This window comes from Lepisosteus platostomus, unplaced genomic scaffold, assembly GCF_059453375.1.
Source record: "Lepisosteus platostomus isolate fLepPlt1 unplaced genomic scaffold, fLepPlt1.hap1 Scaffold_73_H1, whole genome shotgun sequence".
Classification (NCBI taxonomy): Eukaryota; Metazoa; Chordata; class Actinopteri; order Semionotiformes; family Lepisosteidae; genus Lepisosteus; species Lepisosteus platostomus.
In genome coordinates, this window is record NW_028291685.1 from 76,766 (window position 1) to 98,261 (window position 21,496).

General features: G+C 46.7%; 5 non-coding genes across 5 annotated transcripts; 2 read left to right on the forward strand and 3 right to left on the reverse strand.

Annotated features, from left to right (window-relative positions):
• Positions 1 to 599: 599 nt before the first annotated feature.
• LOC148631799 (U4 spliceosomal RNA) lies at positions 600 to 741 on the forward strand. Its single transcript, XR_015934561.1, has one exon. It is a non-coding gene; the product is annotated as a U4 spliceosomal RNA (small nuclear RNA).
• Positions 742 to 1,574: 833 nt separating this feature from the next.
• Positions 1,575 to 1,646, reverse strand: trnag-ucc (transfer RNA glycine (anticodon UCC)). The gene has a single exon. It is a non-coding gene; the product is annotated as a tRNA-Gly (tRNA).
• Positions 1,647 to 10,364: 8,718 nt separating this feature from the next.
• trnas-uga (transfer RNA serine (anticodon UGA)) lies at positions 10,365 to 10,446 on the forward strand. The gene has a single exon. It is a non-coding gene; the product is annotated as a tRNA-Ser (tRNA).
• Positions 10,447 to 12,004: 1,558 nt separating this feature from the next.
• Positions 12,005 to 12,077, reverse strand: trnar-ucg (transfer RNA arginine (anticodon UCG)). The gene has a single exon. It is a non-coding gene; the product is annotated as a tRNA-Arg (tRNA).
• Positions 12,078 to 16,964: 4,887 nt separating this feature from the next.
• trnar-ccu (transfer RNA arginine (anticodon CCU)) lies at positions 16,965 to 17,037 on the reverse strand. Its single transcript has one exon. It is a non-coding gene; the product is annotated as a tRNA-Arg (tRNA).
• Between the last annotated feature and the right edge of the window lie 4,459 nt (positions 17,038 to 21,496).

Consider the following 21,496-nt stretch of genomic DNA (forward strand, 5'->3'; position numbering starts at 1 on the left):
CTGTCTCCGGGACGTGCTGATTCCACACATCCTGAATAAATCATGATATTGTTAGTTGCTGTAGCTAGACGTTCAAATGAGTTTCATGGCCAGATGGACTGTTTCCTCCAGCGGTATAGTATTGCAGTGAGACAGCACGATGCCTGCAAGACTATGTCACGCTAAACGCCACAGATTGTGTTTGTCCGTTCGTGTCAGTCGTCCTGCAGCCACGGGAAGTGGGACACAAACATGCTGCAATGCTTTCAAGACGTTAGGATTTGTTTGTGTAACATCCGAGAAGAGTACTTGTGGCTTGAATGTGAACTGTACGTGCCCGCCCCCTTTCCTCTTTAGTGCATGAGTTCCTCCCGGCACGCCCTTCGTCATTGTTCTGTCATCTTGTATTTAAAGGCTTGTATTTCTGCTGCTGAAAATAAGCAACGGTTTTCTCACAACGCCCTTTGTTCCCAACGGAGCCCTTGTCTGTCATGAAATTCTTCAAAACCTCAAGCTAGAAGAAGAAGAAGACGACAAATATGAAGCGTTACCGCAACGACATGCCATGAGACGATCGATAACGATTTCCATAGGATCCCCGCGGTTGCCTGGCAACCGTCAGCTTTGCGCAGTGGCAGTATCGTAGCCTGTGAGGTTTAGCCGAGGCGCGATTATTGCTAGTTGAAAACTTTTCCCAATACCCCGCTTCCGCCGGTTTGCAATACAATCGGCGAAAGCAATTTTTGACAGTCTCGTCAGAGACTGAGCAAGGTGTTTAAAGACAGATTTGGTCATGGTGACATCATGGTAGAAAGAAACGAGCTTGTTACGTCTCAACAGAAACGCTCTTTAGCTCTTTCAGCGTTATGCAGAGAACAGCGTCTGTCGAGATCACTTTTGAGTCAGCGCGAAACGCCGTGTGCTGTCAGTTTGATTTCATATTGCTCGTAGCGGCGCCCGGCTTTTGTCTGTCAAACGTTAGGTTGCGCTTCTTCATGCTGCATCGTCGGCATGAGTGGAGCTTTTTAAACGTCTGTACTTACTGCGCCCCATAAGAAATGGTTTGTCCCCGTTCAAAAGAGATTGTGCGATGTCCTGCAGCGTTCGCAAAGCAAACCTTTGACAGTTTGAAAAGAGGAATTTATTCTGCTTCTTGTGTGTGCAGTAGTTACAAAGTTGAACGTCTTTACACGATGTGCTGCAGTTTTCAGTGGGCGGGCTTTGTCAGATGGCTTGGAAAAACGCACTGAGACATCATGAGCAGTGTCCTGCATTTTTTCTGTGTATAGCTGTCTTTTAACGCATACAGAATTCATTCGAAATCATTGATTTCTCCAATTAACAAGGGTCCCTTTTTGAACCTGCCAGAAGCATTCTTTCAATGTAACAGATTTACTCCGGGGAAAGGCAGCATGACATTGAGAGTAGCTCAAGCTTTCAGCACCCGTATCGGACTGCGTGTATGCAGACACCGCTCAGAATCCCCTGTAAGATTCTCCTTCACTTCCGTTTTGCAGTGCTTTAGCTCTTTCAAAAGGCTTCGCTTTGCTAGTCACAATCCAAGGCTCATGACAGCATTTAAAACCAATCGCCACTGCGTTGGCCGGGAATCGAACCCGGGTCAACTGCTTGGAAGGCAGCTATGCTCACCACTATACCACCAACGCACACCCGCAAAAGCCCTGCAGGACACCACCAGAGAATGCTCACGATTTCGGAAGCTGTCTCCGGGACGTGTTGATTCCACAAATCCTGAATAAATCATGATATTGTTAGTTGCTGTAGCTAGACGTTCAAATGAGTTTCATGGCCAGATGGACTGTTTCCTCCAGCGGTATAGTATTGCAGTGAGACAGCACAATGCCTGCAAGACTATGTCACGCTAAACGCTACAGATTGTGTTTGTGTTGGACAGTTGGACCCTACAGCTGGTCCCTCGTCGACAACCTGAATAGCTTATTCAGAAGCAGTGCTGGACCGGGAACGAACCAGCTTCTTCCCAGGCACAAGAGTGACTGGTGAGGACTCGCGGTCACACTCTGTGCATAGAGACTTTCTACCAGCCAGCCGGACTGCTGGTAGATCCCCTCAGAGCAACGACTGCCCTGCGCGCCGCAGTCAGATTCCTCCGCCCGTCCTACTCCGAGCTGCACCTTGACTGGTTGGCCGGTAGCCAGAGGATGCCGGGACAACGCCCATTGGACAACCGCTGGAACAGAGGCTGCAACAGAGCCTGTCAGCTGGTTTGATGTTCGTGCCGGGAAATTCCAAATCCATACACAGTGGATAAGTAAACCCCATGTTCTACATTGCGTCTCGAGAATTCAATTGTACCTCAACACAAGTTGTTATCAATTTAATTCATGAGTAATGTATTTACTTCCGAGTTTAGAGTAACAGTGGGTAATAACACTGATTAGCGATTTGGTAACCGAACGATATATATTGACATATATTCTCTGTTGTGTATCTCTTTGTGTTTGCATCTCTTCGGGATTATATACCTTGTATATTGATAACCCTCACAGTAAGGTCTGCCACTCGTATCCAGGCAGACTAGTATATGTTTGGTGCACAATTTATATTAATAAATGTATCTAGTGTATTGAACCCCTGTGTGTGCGTTGTTAGTTGTTCTGACGATTGATTTTCTAAAAGCCCCAACGAACAACCTCGTGATTACTGCTACAATTAATAATTGTCTCAGTAAACCCATCAAACCATTACATTTAATGGCGTCCCTGGGTGGGCGAGTTTAGAATGAAATGAGAATCAGTCACACAGAATAACTGATGTTGCTGTGAGTTCAAGTTCAGCACAGCACCGCGGCTTCTATAAGCGAATACCGGGTGTGCTGATAACTGCGTAAAGAAATCCCCCTGTTTTCTAGCGTTTAGTGTAACGTGTGCTGATTGGAAATCCATCTGCTCGGGTGTCTAGATTCCATACTGTATTTTGGAAAAAGAAAAAAAAAGTAATACTCTTAAAGTTTCTCTGACGTAATGACAATGGCTGCTAAAATGTCTGAAGTGGAGTCGCTTATAAGTACTATTTCTAGCGACGACAATCCTGGTTACTGGAGTGGTATCGAAAAGTTGAACTTTGATGATATTGAGAAGCTGCAAGTAGATTTAGTAGCTAAGGTAGCGAACCAGCTTAACATAGGAGGGTTTGTGAACGCAGTTCTGGTCCTCAATTTCTTTTTCTGTTTCACCTTAAATCTAGCTAAACAGCTGGAACTGTCTTTGTCCGAGCTGACAAAGTTTCAAAAGCTTCAGGGAACGCTAGAAAGATATAAGGAGGAGCGAGTTGAGTTGTTGGATATAATCAGAGAAAAGAGAGTGAAAAATGAGGAAAGTGAAGACTGACTCAGGGAAGTTTTAGGTAAATTAGATGACTTGTCTGCTAGAGAAACTGCGGCTGAGGTAGCTAGGAGAGACCTGGAAGCGAGCTTGAAAGAAAAAGAAAAAGAAATTGAGAGTTTAAATGAGCTCAGCCAGGAAAGGCAAAAGGAGTCAGATGCTGCCGTACTGGAAGCAAAATAGACTAGATCCCACTTGCATGCCAGCCCACCTAGCAGCCCGGAGCGCTCACCCAGCGCGCCGGGAGGAGGTTTCTCCCGGCCAGGGTCTGTGGTCGGATCGGCATGGGGGGAGATCGCCGAGTCCTGCGCGAAACGCAAGGGCGAGTCAATTCAGGCATAGACCCCCTGCTCCTGATCACGGCCGTCTCCCTGCCCGCGGAGAAACCGTAAAAATTAACCTCCACTCCCTGAGGCAGTTAGCCAAAGATGTAGAAAGGTTTGACCCGTCAGTGTCAGGGAATAATGTGGAGACCTACATCGATGAGCTGAGATATACTTTGCAGTTCATGCCCGAAGCGTCCGAACAGGAAAAGGCTATGTTAGTAAGGAAAACTACCAGCCGAGCGGTCCACGAGTGGATGTCTAGACAAGGACCGGAGGTCTGTAATAGCTTTGAGGAGCTGTGTCAGGCAATGATCGGAGAATTTTCGGCTTTTATCGATCCCATAGCTGCCGTGGCCGCTGTGCACCATATTAAGCACGAAAAAGCTGAAGCCCCTCGCGACTATTATCAGAGGCTTAGGCGCACTTATTTTGCAGGGCGGAATGAAGAGGGTTGCGAAGAGAACGTGAATTTCAAAGGTTTATTCATTGCTAATCTGCATCCCTCAGTCAGGAAAATGATTGTGATGCACACTGATGCAAAAGCGATGAAAATGTCTGACATTAGAAGGTTGGCTCAAAAAGCCTGGGGAGCTGAAGTCTCTGCTTCCTCAGAGCGAAAACCTGCTAAAACGGCCGTGTTCGCCACTAAAGCCAGCAGGGTTGACGACTCGCCTCAGCTCGAGGCAGCTGAGGTTCCTGAGCTCGCTAAGCCCCGGCGCAAAATAGGCAGGCAGGACCGCACTAAGCGTCAGAGCCGCCGTGAGCGCTACGGGGAAGACAAGGGCTCAGGCAGAGCCTATCATAAGACTGGACGAAGGGAGTCAACTGCAGCCCGCCTGGCCAGGCTTGAACAAGCCCTGCCTGAGAGATCAGGACAGGGTAAACCTTCCGCACCGAATGCCAGAAGTGTGAATGAGCTTAGGGGGACCACGCCCCTTCTCACTGGAGGAGGCGGGGATCCGTCCAAAGCCCCTCCCTCAGTCTATCTGATTGGGTGGGAGGGTTCCTGCCTGGAAGAAGGCTGTGACTCTGAGTTGGGCGCTGACCCCGCCCCTGAAGTCAAAGAAAAGGCAGGCTTCCAACAATTCTTAGGGAATCTCAGCCAGAAAGGCAAAGCAAGGCGTATTTATATCAAGGTTTCTCTTGAAAACGTCTTAGATAGAGAAGCACTGATTGACACTGGGGCTGAAATTAGTTTGATGTCAGCCGATCTACTCAGCGAGCTCAAACGAGTAGCGAAAGGAAAAGGCATCAGACTTAAGGTAGAACCGTGTAAGATAGATATTTCCAGCTATACCCAGGATCATGCCAGGATCACACACCGAGTGTGGGTGGCACTTAGGTTCGGGCCAATGAACGTGGTGCATCCTGTTTACATCTCTAGGTTTAAAACAGAGCCACTACTCATTGGCCAAGACCTGCTTGACAGGCTGGAGCCTCTGGTGGACTGCCAGCGTGGAAAATTGTGGGCTCAGGTCAAAAACCCTAAGCCTGTTGCACAGCAAAAAGGGGGATTCAGTGGTTATGCTGTGATCACACAGTGCCCACTGAACACTATAGCTGAGTTGGAGGTTCCTCCTGGTTCCTCTGGACGAGAATAAATGTATCTTCTTGCTTTCCAAAACTACAGGGAAGTCCTGCCCAGGCCAGCACTCCCACGGTCTCCCAACTACAGGAGGTGCTCCGAGCAGCTGCTTGACCCGCCAGGTAAAGCACACCCCCTTTTCATCCCTGAAGAAGAGTGGATCTCCCTGTCCGGTAATGAATGGGAGTCCTTTCTGTGCACCCTGGTACCTCAGGGGGTCCAGGAATACCACCCCATGGTGGTGGGAGGGGGTCCAGGTGGCAGAAGTGCAGGTTGATGATGTAATTCTTAGCCTCAGCTCTGAGAAGTCCATAATCAGTGAAGGTCTGTTCGAGGACCTGTCGCCAAGCTGTCAGGTGACCCTGGTGACGCAGTCACAGGTTCTGTGGTGGGCACCTCCATCTCATAGGTCCATTTGGAGCAAAGGAAGCTGTGTAGCTTCCATCTCCATCGGAAAAAGGAAGTTTGCTCACTACTTCCTATTGGAAGTACCTATTGGTTCGACTGGGCGCCCAGCTGGACACAGTAAACAGTGTGCTGTGGACACGGGTGGACCCAGATGCCCACTCTCTAAGCGGTGACCCCGAGAACATTCGGTCAGGTCAGACGATTCCTCAGGCCTGCCAGGTAGTAAACGAATCGGACCTGATCGTTCCTGCGTCAACAGCAGGGTTTCCAGTACGCCTTGTCCTAAAGAAGGGACAGAGAATGGACGCTGAGATGGTTTTCTTCCAACCATCAGCTCAGTTTATCAGACTGAACCTAGCAGTCTGTTGTACCCCCAGACTGGAACGGAATGGCCGAGCCACCTGCCTGTTGGTGCAGAACATAGCAAAACAAGATGTCAAAATCCCTGCTCGCACTGACATGGGACTGGTAATTGACAATGGTTTCTATGATTTCGAACTAGCCATCCCAGTACTGGGGCAGCTCCCTGGTCCCTTGGCCAGGGAGGGGGGAACCGAGCAGGTGTACTATACCTACCCCCGGCTGATGATTGCAATTATGCCAATAGAGGGATTCTGCAACCAGGAGGTGTGCAGGGTGGACCTTAGCGATAAGGATGAGATGGTTGTGTACACAGTACACGCAGGTGTTCCGATGGACCACTCAGCCGAGAGTACGACCCGGGATACCGCCATGCCGTCAAAAGCGGGGTTCCTAGAGCAGGTACAGGAACAGGTTGGCAAGGCAGATGCCCTGGAAACGGAAAGCCAGCGTCAGCAGCTGCGTCAGAATTTCCAGGATTTCCGGGAAGTGTTTGCACGGGACGCCTATGACTGCGGGGTGACGGATTTGAACACAGTGCGCATTCCAACGGCCCCTGGCGCCCGCCCAACCTATGTCAGGCAGTATCGCATTCCCCTCACGGCATACGAGTCCATAAAGCAGATGTTGGATGCTCTACTAGAGCGTCAGATCATAAGGGAGTGTAACTCCACTTATAACTCCCCACTGTGGCCGGTGCTGAAACCCAATGGTAAATGGCGTCTGACCATTGACTACCGGCAGCTGAATAAACAGGTTCCTTTGTCACGATGGCCAATGATCTACCTAGATCAGGAGTTAGCCAAGGTGACAACAGCGAAATATTTCACCACAGTGGATGTGGCCAATGGGTTCTGGACCCTTAAGGTAGAACCAACAGACCAGTACAAACTGGCCTTTTCCTTTGGAAACAGGCAGTTCACCTGGAATCGATGCCCCTTTGGGTATTCCAACTCCCCAGCGGAGTTCAACATATTTCTGCACAAAGCCATGAGTGATGCAGCCGCCAGGGGCAACCTGGTCTATGTGGACGATATTCTGATGAGGAGTCAGACCTGGGAAGAACACATGGCCGAGATCAGGCATGTGTTGACCCAGCTCTCCTGTGCAGGGGCCAAACTGTCCCTGGCTAAGGGACAGTGGTGTAGGACCCAAGTGGAGTACGTGGGACTGTTGGTTGGAGCCCAAGGCATACAGCCACAGTCCAGTAGAGTCCAAGCTATCCAGAATATGAAGTCGCCCACTAACCTGTCTGAACTGCGCAGCTTTCTGGGAGTATGTAATTATTCCCAGCAGTTCATTGAGGATTACGCTGAAATAGCAAGGCCCCTCCACAAGCTGTTGCAGAAAGACGTGACCTTTGAGTGGGGGCCTTCCCCAGAACAGGCTGTGATGGAGCTGAAGCGCAGACTCGGTAGTGCGCCGAGCTTGGCCTACCCTGACAAAAATAAGGTCTTCTACCTTGAAGCAGGGTTCTCAGAGCACTGCCTTGGGGCTGCTCTGAGTCAGGAATATAACCAAGAGTGAAGGGTGGTGGCATATGCCAGTCGAGCCCTGAGCCCAGTGGAGCAAAAGTTCTTGGACTGCGAGAAGGCCCTGTTGTCTACGGTCTGGTCGGTAGAACACTTCCGTAGTTATGTTGGGGGACAAAAGATCATCATCGAAACCTGCCACCAACCTGTGACATTCCTGCATAGCCAGAGACTGAAAGCGGGCAGGGTGTCAAATAGCAGGATTGTGGCATGAATGATGGCCCTACAAGGCTATGAGATAGAGGTACGTTATGCACAGAGCAAGAAAATGTACCTGGGACAGGGCCTGGCTTTGGGCCAAGTGTGTCACGGCTGTGACACTGACATGGAAGCTCCAGAAACAATTCCCGCTGCTGAGCTACCGAACAATCATCGGTACTACGATGAGAACGTGGGCCAGGGCTTACCCATGGCCTATGTTGACGGTTGCTCTTTTCGCCACGAACAGCAGGTGCTAGCAGGGGTAGGAGTAGTCTGGCAAGACAATACTCCCTGTGGGCCGACCCGCTATAAGCTAGGACCAAAGACTAGTCAGTATGCGGAAGTAGCTGGGGTGCTGATCACCCTCCAGCAGGCCCTGACACATGGCCTTAAACAGTTTGTCATCTGTAGTGACTCGAACTACGCCCGACATAGCTTCGTGTCTCACGTTTCGTATTGGAAGGGTAACGGCATGAAAAATGCCCGGGGCAAGGAAGTAAAGAACAAAGAGTTGTTCCTGGCCAGTGACAAGCTCACGACCGAGGCTGGAATGATGGTTTACTGGAGGAAGGTGAAGGGACACTCCCAGGTGAAGGGACCCGACAAAGACGGGAATGATGAGGCCGACCGGTTGGCCAAATCTGGCGCCTTAGAGGGTGAACCCTGGCAGTTCCAGCAGGAATGGCTACCCCCAGAATTCGTGGCTGAGGTCAAGGCAGTCACCCGAAGCAGGGCTAGACAGGATGTCGGAGCTGACCCTCAATCTGTAGTGCTTGGGTCACAGGGTTTTAACACCGATCTTGCGGAAATGCAGAAACAGGACCCAGCAATTGGGCAAATGTATCAGCATATCGCTGACCCAGTGCGTCAACCTCTTTCGGAGCAGGTGCTGAGCCAGTCTCTGGAGCTGAAGGAGCTGGCAGAGGTGAAAGACAACCTAAAAATTATAAAGGGGTTGTTGGTTTGTGTACCAGTTGCACAAGGTGTCCCAAAGTGGGTAGTTCCCCACTGTCATCGGGGGGTCATGATCCAACACGCTCATGACGAACCCTGTGGGGGTCACCGGGGAATCAAGGCTACATACGACACTATCCAGCAGGTGGCATTCTGGCCTCACATGGGCCAAGACATCGCCGCGTATGTAAAGGGGTGTCTGACGTGTAGCCAGTTCCAACCATCACGGCCCTTGCACCGTGCACCACTCCAGAAAAAGGGCATGACATTCACCTGGTCCAATCTTCAAATGGATTGGGTGGGGCCGCTGGTGAGGTCATCCAGAGGGAACAAATATTTCCTCACTGTTACGTGTGCATTCACAAAATGGATTGAGTGCCTCCCAGCACCCAACGACACGGCAGAGACAACTGCAGTGCTGTTGGTGAACCATGTGTTCAGTCGATGGGGATTCCCCCTGACCGTGGTCTCGGATCGGGGAACCCATTTCACAGCTACAGTAATGGCAACCCTGTGGAATATGCTTGGGGTCAAGACCCAGTTGCATATCTCCTACCACCCTCAATCCTCGGGCCAGGCAGAAAGGGCAAACCGAACGGTGGTTAGTATGCTCAAAATGTTTGTCTCCAACAGCAGTAGGGACTGAGACATTAAGCTGCCCCTGGTTCTGATGGCCATCCGAGCTACGCCCCATTGCTCTACGGGGGTCCCACCTTTTGAGATGATGACAGGTCGTAAGTCGTGGTAGACTGAGTAAAGCGCACCGCAAAATATTGCGGTATCGCCCGCTTGTTTTGAATGGCTGCATCTGTAAACCACAGCTTAAAGAAGAGCACCATCTCAGTGCCATACTAATGTAAATGAAGTAATACTAAGACATGTTCTTATGGATTTGTCTTACCTTGAGATATGTAATTGGATTTCAGGATTAACTTCCACATTCAATGTACTGGTGATTCTTTGCCTGGTCAGTACCTGGGTGGGAGACCTCCAGTGAACAATTAAGCTTGCTGCTGGAAGTGGTGTTAAGAGACTCTTAGGATCTTCCAGAGGTGTCTGTCCAATAGCACTAGTTGCCTTAGAGCTGGCTCAAACATTGCTCAAGAGTCTACCTTTCACAGATGCGCAAAGATGAATGATGGGGGTGCACGCTTCAAGGAGCCTTCCAACTGTAGGGACCGATTAGAGACGATCCGTAGCATGTGTTCGTTTCCATATACGCCCCGTGTCTCAACGGTAGGACAGAGTCAAATACTGCCTCGACACGTAACAGCGTTATATTAAACCGCAGGACTTGAGGGCTGTTTTGTTTGAATGTTCAAGGCATTGGTAAGAGCGTAGGTCAAGGGCCATTGGTGCATCTCCTGTAACTGGACTAAAAATGCTATTCAAAGTGCAGTGACTGAAATCGTCGTCCACATGTCTCCGTTGTTGATTGCTTTCTGTCTAAGAACGTTCTGTTTTCATGTCCGAACGGGGAGACTTTATCATTCCAACTTGAAGCCACCCTTAAGTCCTCTGAGGTGTGTGTGTGTGCTTGCACGTATGGCGTAAAAGGTTTCTTAAACGGAGAGCGAACTTGAAAAAAGTTGCCTCTGCCGCCGCCTCGCACTCCCTGTTCGATTGTAGCAAGAAGGCAGCGGCCGCGGCGCTCGCTGTAGTCGTGGCCGAGTGGTTAAGGTGACGGACTTGAAATCCGTTGGGGTCTCCCCGCGCAGGTTCAAATCCTACCGACTACGGCGTCCTTTGCATTTGGTTGCGTGCGTGCGTGTAAAAGGACCAGTGCCGTTTCGTTTTCGCTGGGACCTTTAACACTCTAAATCGCCTGGACCCGCAGCCTGTGAAATCGATTCTTCAGCACCCACGAAGGACGCTTTGCAGCTGGACACAGATAACGATGCTTTTCTGCAACGAGCTTTCCAGCTGAATTTTCTCGGCAGCTCCGTACTGAACCTGTTCTCCATTGCAACATAGCGGAGGCTCGTCACGTCTATAGAAAGGGTGTGTAGGACCGCATACGCCACAGTGACTTGTACACAGACCACATGAAAGGCAAGCAAAATACCCTTTTAAAATTCCAAAGACTCACAAGGTCAGAGGAACAGCGATGACCTGAACAGATCTGTTACAGAAGTCTAGGTTGACCTTTTTAGAGCTGTAATTGCATTTTTGTTTAATAGAAGATCAAATCTACTCGCATGTACCAGCACCTTACAGTTTATTGATGTTAATTCTGTTTAAGTAATAAGATTGCTAACGATGTTGGACTTTAGTCTGTGTTTTTTAGAACAAATTGCTTACACTTCTGTAAGGAATACGCAGTACGTGCCTTTGTCAGTCATTGCTCACCATACCTGTAACTTTCTTATCTAACTCACTTCCTCAAATGGTGAAGGTCCACAAACATAAATGAAAAAAAAACCCTTGTTGTAGATGAGGTGCACAAAAAAGCAGCCCCTGATAGTGTATAACACATTTATACTATTGCAGAGACACATGTAACATATATATATACTGTATATATATATATGAAACAGAAATAGAAACAGAAACAGGAATCGCTTACTCACCTGGAGAATCTCTGTAGGAATATCTAGCATTTATCAATGGAAATAAAAGCTGCTTTAATACAGTGCATGTTCAAACTCAAACCCTCAGCTGCTGTTCTTGTTTGTTTTGGGACAAATTGCAACTGAGCATCGCATGAGCCGTTACGTACCCTTATCTGTTAGGGAATTTCAAGGGAGGAGTTAGGTCAGAATGGGTAGGCTGCAAAACAACAAGTAAAGATTTATTCCAAGATGAAACGTTGTGGCGGTTTTCTTATCTTTTCAGCATGGACTCAACTTTTACGTGTTCCTTATATGCTATATATGTATATATTAGCACCAATGTCGTTCTTAAAAACTAACATGAAATTGTCAGGGACATTCAGCTATATACAAAGACGAGACAGACAAAGTAATAATTCTATATTAACGTGGCCTACATATTGACGCAATGATCGAACTAACTGACGTGTTCTGATTCAGATCCCCTGCAGTTCATGCCAATTAGAACAATAGCAATGCTGAGTCCTCCCCACCCTACTGAGCACAAATTCAGCTGCTCTCCAGTTCTGTTCTGCATGTTTTTTCATTGCAATTGAGCTCGGAGCTGGAGATGATCTCCATACAGTTCTGTGTTAACTAGCCCGCACTTGCGTGCTAATTTACGGGTTGTGGTAGATGCTTTTCTATAGTTCATATACATGACGGCAACCTGTTACCGAGGAACCTGAGAGGTTTAAAAGCCTCACGAGCCAGGCAGGACTCAAACCTACAATCTTCTGATCCGAAGTCAGACGCGTTATCCATTACGCCACTGGCCCATAGAACATACGCTTGCACTCCACCACAGAGAGCTCTACACTGCTACCAGTAGTACACTTCCCCATCTAAATTTTCACAGCAAGAAACTTGTGTTTCCTACTATTTTTATCAGGTTTAAAATATCATCTCCTTAAAACAGAAAAAGTGTTGGTGTGTCGTGCTGAAATTCTGATTGATTTTGAATTCAAAGAAAAAAGGTTTTCTTCCAAAACACCGTGAAATTGTCACATCTTGCAGACAATAGGTGTATTCCATGTTGAAAAGAGAAGAAAGAAATCCATGGAGCCTTTTACAGGTGTGAGGCTTCTTCAGGTGTGAGAAGACCTCACGGCCGAAACGCTGTGTTTCCGTTCTTCTCTTTTCAGCATGCAATAAACCTATTACTTGTTCCTTTGCAGCCGAGGCATGCTGACGTAGCTACCCAGCTGAACATCTTGCAGACTCTACAGTACTTCTCTCTGTAGAAGTAAAGCAGGGCTTGCTGGGTGAGCTTTTGCTCCGGTAAATTAGGTCACGTGTCATGTTAAATCACTTCTTCTAAACACAACATTTGCTGGTGCTAGCTTTCCCCATGAAAAGAGACATTTCCCTTACAGTACATGACATATCGTTTTTATTCTATCGATAAGTATAGAAATAAAACAAAAGAAAAAATGTTGTCGCCAAAGAATGCACAGCTCTGTCGCCTTGGGGAGATGTCAAGGGCATTGAGCTCCTTGGACATGAGAAGTGCCAGATAAATGCCATTTCTCATCATTTCTCTTGGCGTCAGTTCTGCTATTAAATGGGACGGAGGCAACGGGCTCAGAGAGCAGGTTAAGTGCACACCGAACGCAGATGTGTCCAAGTGTCTGTAAAAGCGCGGTGCTCTGCTGGCGCTGTTCCCTAGTGGCTTAAAGTGTCTGCCTAGTAAGCAGGCGATCCTGGGTCTGAATACCAGCGGTGCCTCTCTCCGTGTCTTGTTGTGCCGCATGTCTCATTTCAGACAAACATGTACAGCTTGGTTCAGTTTAATGCAAGAATTCATTTCCTTTCTGGAATAACTTGTTTTTGAAGAAATCCATACAGCTTGTGAATGATGAAATCCATTTCTTGGTTGTCAGTGGAAAAAGATTGCCGGCTGCAAGAAGCGCAAGTGATTGTTTTCTTTGACCAAAAACCTGCAAATGTAGGGCACACAAAAGACTGTCAGACTCTGTGGTGCTGAAAAGTTGGTGGTTCAAGCCCCTCCAGTATGCGTGTCTCAGTTTTTCCAATGTAAACATCATCACCATCGCTAAAGAGGATGGCGCAGAAGGCTCCACAGCCGAAACGTTGTGCTTCTTTTCTTCTCTTTTCAGCATGGAGTAAACCTTTGCTTTATCCTTTGCAGCCTAAGCATGCTGACGCAGCTACCTTTCTCTTAACACGCCTCAATCATTATTCACCAAAACGATCAGCAGAATAAGTCGCCTTTGTGGTGATGTCACTCCTCTGCTTCACAAATGTCCTTAGTGACGGGCCATTTCTTTCTGCCATTTTTCCGGAGCGGTTATTGATTGCTCCATCATTTCCCTCTTACTTTCCATCATTAGATTGAAAAAAAAAAACAGAAACAGGCTGACAGGACGACAATCAAATTGCAAAAACTCATCAAAGCACTCGATAGAGTATTTGAATCCACAAGTAGCTACGAGCAACTTTGTCCTGGCTTGCATGAAAGGTCGGAAAATGTCAAAAAGAAAAAGATGGTGGCTTTTTCATATTCGTTCTTTTATTTTTAGTTTGTTGCTTCTTCTGTCCATTGTCCTCCTGCCTGGCTCTTGACCTGTGACTGTTTGAACGCACACAGTAGACTTTCATGCAGGGGATTTGTCCTGAGCCTCTGTGAAAGACCCACCCACCCCCATAAATAACTGCTCTAGAAACACATGAATGCAAAACTAAACCACAGCTTAAAGAGGAGCTTGTCATGACCACCAGGCAGTTAAGACCAACTCTTAAGCAATCTAAACAGCACCAGCAGCGGGTGATTATTAACAAACGCCGCCGCACGAGTTAACCCACCTGCACACACTCCACCGTGCGGTACGCAGTGCTATTTTTACCATCTTTACCTGCTTCCCCCTGGTATTGAGTCTACTCCTTGAGAGCTCTACCTGGCGTTTTTTCCATTACCTCGTTTATTCTGGATATTGGACTCCCCTTCTGCCTTTTCGACTTTGGACCTCGCCTCTCACCTCGGACTGTTTGCCACCAGTGTTCTCCCTGGATTACGACTTACCTTACGCCTCTTGACCACGAAACAAAGCAAAGCAGAGCAAAACAAAATGAACAAACGAAAACCCTCACGTCCCGCACTTGCATATAACGCCGTTACGTGCCCAAGCGGTATTGTACGTCATCCTAGCACTGCACCCCGGGGCGTACGGTATATGGGAACTAGCACACACCACGAATCGTCTCGAATCACTCCCTACAGCTGTAAGGCACCTTGAAGCATGCACCCCCAACATTCTTCTTTGCGCATCTGTGAAAGGTAAACTCTTGAGCAAACTCTGAACCAGCTCTAAGGAAACTAATCCGATTAGACGTTACTTTGACTCATCTTTTAAGGGACCCTTGTTAATTGAAGAAATCAATGATTTCGAATGAATTCTGTATGCGTTAAAAGACAGCTATACACAGAAAACATGCAGGACACTTCTCATGATGTTTCCCGAGCCAAAACACAGTGCGTTTTTCCAAGCCATCTGACAAAGCCCGCCCACTGAAAACTGCAGCAAATCGTGTAAAGACGTTCAACTTTGTAACTACTGCACGCACAGGAAGCAGAATAAATTCCTCTTTTCAAACTGTCAAAGGTTTGCTTTGCGAACACTGCAGGACATCGCACAATGTCTTTTGAACGGGGACAAACGATTTCTTATGGGGCACAGTAAGTACAGACGTTTAAAAAGCTCCACTCATGCCGACGATGCAGCATGAAGAAGCGCAACCTAACGTTTGCATTCCTAGCAAATTCCTTTTATTTTTTTATAAATAAAGACAGTCTTGTTTAACAAACAACACACACAACATTTTACATTGTCAATTCAATTCAAATCAATGTATTTCTATATAGCGCCTTTCACAACAAGGTTGTCCCAAGGCACTTAACAATGCAAGTTGTTAAGAGCCTTGTGTCTAATATGCCGCCTAGGTTACGTGCTGTCTCTTTGAGGCAAATGTTTAAATCCTCTGAGTTAAGTGCTGAAGTTATAGTAGTCCTATCAGTATTGTTGCCTCCGATCAACAGATCCTCATTTTTCTCAGAGTTGAGTAACAAAAAGTTTTCACACATCCAAGTATTTCCTTCCTTAATGCATTTAACTAAACTGATAATAGAAGAGTTGTCGTTTGGTGTAAACAAAATGTTTATTTGAGTGTCATCAGCATATGAATGAAAGTTCATATTATTTTTTCATATTATCCTACCTAGCAGCAGCATGTAGAGAGAGAGAGCAATATTGGTCCCAGCACTGATCTTCTGGTACCCCAAATTGAACTGGTGACATTGATGAAGCAGTACAATTATTAGATATTTGAACATAATGAAAACGATGAGTTAAATGTGAAGTAAACCACTGAAGGACGGTTCCAGATAAGCCAACCTCAAACTCAAGCCTGTGTTACAAAACAGAGAGGTCAACCGTGTCAAAGGCAGCTCTAAGATCTAGAAGCACAAGCACTGTTGCATTCCCCGCATCAGTAGCTAAGAGAATATCATTTACGACTCTTGTTAATGCAGTTTCAGAAACCAGACTGAAATTTCTCAAGTATATTATTTGAATCCAGATACGATTGACGTTGGGCAACAACTATTCTCCCAAGACTTTTAGATTGAAATGGGACCTTTGAGACAGGCCTGTAGTTGTTAAGAACTTGTGGATCCAAATTTGACTTCTTAAGGAGCGGTCTAACAACCGCTACCTTAAATTGATCAGGTACAATGCCTGACGCAAGCGATGCATTCATCATACTAATTAAAGGTCCTGCCAGTCCTTCGAGGGAATCTTTGACTAGCTGAGTGGGGATGGGATCTAGCGAACAGGTGGTTGACTTTGTCTTATGTCTGTGTTTATGAGTCCACCATAAGAAGAAATCTGAACAGGAGTGGTGATCATGCGAGGTCACCATGGAAGAAACCACTGCTCTCCCCCCCAAAAAAACCACCACTGCCCCTCTCAAGTTTGCTAAAGACCACATGGATGTTCCACAGCAACTCCTGGAACAATGTTCTGTGGACAGATGTGACAAAAGTTGAAAGTTAAAGGAGTACATCAACAACAGAGTGGCTGAAACAGAAGAAATTCCGTATTTTGGGATGGCCAAGTAAGAGTCCTGACCCCAATCCCATTGAAGTACTGTGGCGTGATCTGAAGCAGGCCGTTCAGTGCAAGACATCCCAAAAATATACATGACTGAAACAGTTTTTCATAGAGGAATAGGCCAAAATACCTCCTAACCGCTGCTCAGGTCTGACCAGCCGCTACAGAAAGTAGGGGTTGAGGTTTTTGTCATAAAGGAGGTTCCACTAGCTCCTTAATATAAGGGTTCACGTACTTTTTCCATCAATGACCTTGATTGTTTAAACCATTTGGTCAAGAAAGAAACAGCAATGTCAAATGTTGGGCGTGTGTTGTTTGTTAAATCAGACTCTCTTTATTAATTATTATGACTTACATAAAGATAAGATCACATGTTAGGAGCCATTCATGCAGAAATCCACATCATTCCGAAGGGCTGTTTACAAAAGTTTTTCTCCCAACTGTATGTGAGAGAAAAGCAGAGACGCTCACTGAGTAAGGTGGGGTTGCAGCTTTGCAAATCACAAGGACATTTGTACGCTCAAAATGGGACAGGAGCACCCCAGATGGGACTCGAACCCACAATCCCTGGCTTAGGAGGCCAGTGCCTTATCCATTAGGCCACTGGGGCACACTGGGGAAAGTTAGGCAGCAGAAGGTTTACTGTGACCTGAGAAGGACCAGCATCCAATCACGGTGGTACACACACACGCTCTCACTCATCTGAGCTACACGGCTACCAAGATGATCTCAGGTGCGCCGAGCTGGTACGGAACATATTGAACTGATCGACGGCGAATTGTCTCTCAGACAGGCTTTTCACCTCTGAGCTCCCTGACTGACAGTAATCAGCTAGGTAGTGAAACAGTCAGCTGCTTCTAAGCCTTAAACAGCTGCATCGCGGCGCTTCCACAGAGAGATGATTTGAAAGCCAAACATCGCCCATTGGGAACACCTTACTATCACTAGTTTAAGAGACTCTTAAGGTCTTGCAGAGGTGCCTGTCTAATAGCATGCGCTTTGCAAGCTATAGGTGTTTAGGCTGAGGCAGAATGCCTGTTAACAAAATATTTTTCTAAAGGGGCCTCGCACTCTTTTCCAAGCAATGGTCACCATCCCCACCGAGTGTCACAATGTAGTCATGTCCTAGGACATCACCTGTTAGTCTCCATTTGTTTGCCACCAACACTTTAGGTTACGGGGTCACAACCGCACCCCGGAGACCAGAGGAGCCGTTGGCGTTCTGGCGGCGCAGATTGGGCTGAAGGTGGGGCGCTTGAATCTCGCTGTTGGAGGCCATCTGAAACTGACCCAAGCCTTTCCCTTGAATTAAATGTAAATAAGAAATGAACCCCAGATGCACATGGAATCAATCACGTGTTTCCTTTGAGCCGTTTCAGAGACTGCTCCAGAGTTTACCTTGCACAGATGCGCAAAGATTAATGATGGGGGTGCACGCTTCCAGGCGTCTTACAACTGTAGGGACTGATTAGAGACAATTCGTAGCTTGTGCTCATTTCCCTCTATTCCCCGTGTTGCAGTGGTAGGATGACGTAAATTCCTGCTTCGACACGTAACGGGATTATAATCAAGTGCAGGAGCTGAGGGCTTTAGTTTTGTTTCGTTTTCCATGGCGTTCGTAAGCGCGCAAATCAAAGGCAATTCCTGCGTCTAACACGAATGTAAATGCTTTTGAAAGTGCAGTGTGGTGCAGCTTGTAAAATCCTTGTCCACATTTTTGGTTTGTTGATGTTTTTTTCTGTCTGCCAAAGTTGCATTTTGACATCCGGACTGGGGGACTTTACCATTTGAACGTGAAGCCAGCCTTAAACCCTCTGAGGCGTGTCTGTCTGCCGGCACGAATCTTGTGAAAGGTATTTTTTTTTAACGAAGACCAACTTTAAAAAGGTTTCCGCAGCCAAATCGCAGTCCGTGTTTGATTATAGGAGGAATGCGGCGGCAGCGAGCTCGCATTTGTCGTGCTCGAGTGGTTAAGGCGATGGACTCGAAATGCGTTGGGGCTTCCCCGCGCAGGTTCGAAACCTTCCGACTCCGGCGTCTGCCGCACGTCGCCTTGTGCCTGCGCGGCAGAGGCGAAGTGCCGCTTTTCCTTTCCTGGTACTATAACAACGCGAAATCGCTTGGACCCGCTGCCATGGAAATCAATTCTTCAGATAACTACACATTTTGCGTTCGCAACTCTGGTGCTCTACTTATGCCTTTGAAAACCTAATGAATAAAGCTGAAAGAACCGACACGATATGTAGGTGCTGGTAAAGCACGCAGTAAAGAACTGTTAACAGCAAGGGTTTCAGTGGGTTAACTGAGGAGAAGGCGTGATCGCTAATTGTTGACTTTTTATTTGGTGTTAGAAACACTCTTACTGTGCATGACGTGCAACAAATGTAGCCACAGAAATTGCATCACGCTTTCATGTATGCTATTGCAGACACCAACGTTGCCTAGATAGAAAACCGAAATAGCCGTGGGTTTGCTTGCTGGTCTGAAGGATCTCTCTTCGAATCTCTATCATTTGTCAATGGAAGTAAAAGGCGCTGCAATCTCATACGTTCAGAATCAAACCCGCAGCTGTTGTTCGACTTTATTTCTTGACTAATTACAACTGAGTGTCGCATGAGCAGTTACATAAACTTGTCTGGTATATTTGAACACAAATGCCGTTCTTCAATTAAAACTAACAGTACATTGTCAGGGACATTCAGTTCTATACAAACAAGAGACAGACAAGAGAATATTTCTACCGTTCATGTGGACTACGTGTTGACTTACTGATCGGAATAATTGAAAGGTTCGGGCTCATAGCCGATGCAGTGCGTGCTAATTAGAACAGCAACGCTGAGCTCTCAGCACCGTACTGAGCCCAGGTGTTTTTCTAAAGCTGTCAGGTGCAGTTCATTTACATGAAGGAAATCTCTTACTGGGTACGATTACAATACAGTAAGTAGCACAGGCTACTTAGGGAGTAGCCTGATGCGTTTAAAAACGACCCGAGCCAGGCGAAAGTCGAACCTACAATCTCCTGATCCGTAGTCAGACGTGTTATCCATTGCACCACTGACCCTGGTGCAACACTGCAGGACTGCAACCCGGTGAGCTCAGCACTGCAACTAGTAAAATACCCCCGGTCCATTCTTTTCCAAAAGTGAGAAACACCTGTTTTCTACATTTTGTCTGTTTTAAAACCATATCTCTTTAAACCAAACCAAGAGTTTGTCTTTTGTACTGATATTCTGATTCATTTCGATTTCAAAGAAAAAAAAAACATTATCTTCCAAAGCATCATAAAATTGTCCATTCTTCCAGACTCTACTTCTCTCTTTTAGTAGTACAGCAGACCTTTCCAGGTGAGCAGATCACAGAGTCTGAAATATGCTTCCTCCATCAAGCAAAGTACCTGAACATGACTCTGTCTTCATAAAAGCGCCCCTGTAATAAAGAAATTAAATCCGAAATCAAGAGGGCAGTTGCCTACTGAAGTTCAAGAAGTCATCAATTTTAACCTAGCAACACATTAAAGGCTGCATCTATACAAGTACGATTCTAGAAATGCTCACCAGATTACGTTTTAAGAAGGAACTGCGCCTCAGGTTCCGCCGAGATCTTAGCTTGGATGGCAGGATTCAGAGTCCGGAGTGCGGACTGATGGCACACGGAGGGTCCACATACTGTGGATCCCTCAGTTTTCTTCCGCGTGTTTAATCCGCCAGCATGTGACTCCCCTGTCCCCGTGACCTCATTGCTCTGCTCTCTCCTCTGTGCAGCTGAGCCCGACTCACGGTAAAATGGAAAAAAATATGCCCTCGACGTGAGATTTATTCTGGAGCGAGCCAGTGTTGCGCATAGCTGCCTTCAAAGCAGTTAACCCAGGTTCGATTCCCGGCCAACGCAGTTGCGAATGTTTTCAAATGCTGTCATGAGCCTTGGATTGTGACTAGCAAAGCGAAGCCTTTTGAAAGAGCTAAAGCACTGCAAAACGGAATTGAAGGAGAATCTTACAGGGGATTCTGAGCAGTGTCTGCATACATGCAGTCAGATAAAGGTGCTGAAAGCTTGAGCTACTCTCAATGTCATGCTGCCCTTCCCCGGAGTAAATCTGTTACATTGAAAGAATGCTTCTGGCAGGTTCAAAAAGGGACCCTTGTTAATTGGAGAAATCAATGATTTCGAATGAATTCTGTATGCGTTAAAAGACAGCTATACACAGAAAACATGCAGGACACTGCTCATGATGTTTCCCGAGCCGAAACACAGTGCGTTTTTCCAAGCCATTTGACAAAGCCCACCCACTGAAAACTGCAGCAGATCGTGTAAAGACGTTCAACTTTGTAACTACTGCACGCACAGGAAGCAGAATAAATTCCTCTTTTCAAACTGTCAAAGGTTTGCTTTGCGAACGCTGCAGGACATCGCACAATCTCTTTTGAACGGGGACAAACCATTTCTTATGGGGCGCAGTAAGTACAGACGTTTAAAAAGCTCCACTCATGCCGACGATGCAGCATGAAGAAGCGCAACCTAACGTTTGACAGACAAAAGCCGGGCGCCGCTACGAGCAATATGAAATCAAACTGACAGCACACGGCGTTTCGCGCTGACTCAAAAGTGATCTCGACAGACGATGTTCTCTGCATAACGCTGAAAGAGCTAAAGAGCGTTTCTGTTGAGACGTAACCCATTGGGCAAAAGACGTATAATATACGTCTATTAAACGCATATCTTAGACGTCTAAATGTGGTCTACAATTCGTCTAGAATGAAATTCTAATATACGTCTAAAGTTAAACGTCAATTATACGTCTATATTTAGACGTTCATTATACATAAATGGTTGGAGTTCTATTATACGGATAAATTTAGAGGACTATTATACATATATGGTTGGAGTTCCGGATAACTTTAGAGGTCTATTATACGTATATGGTTAGAGGTCTATTATACGTATAACTTTAGAGGTCTATTATACGTATATGGTTAGAGGTCTATTATACGGATAACATTAGAGGTCTATTATACGTATATGGGTAGAGGTCTATTATACATCAAAGATAGATTTTATAGGTGTAGAAACAA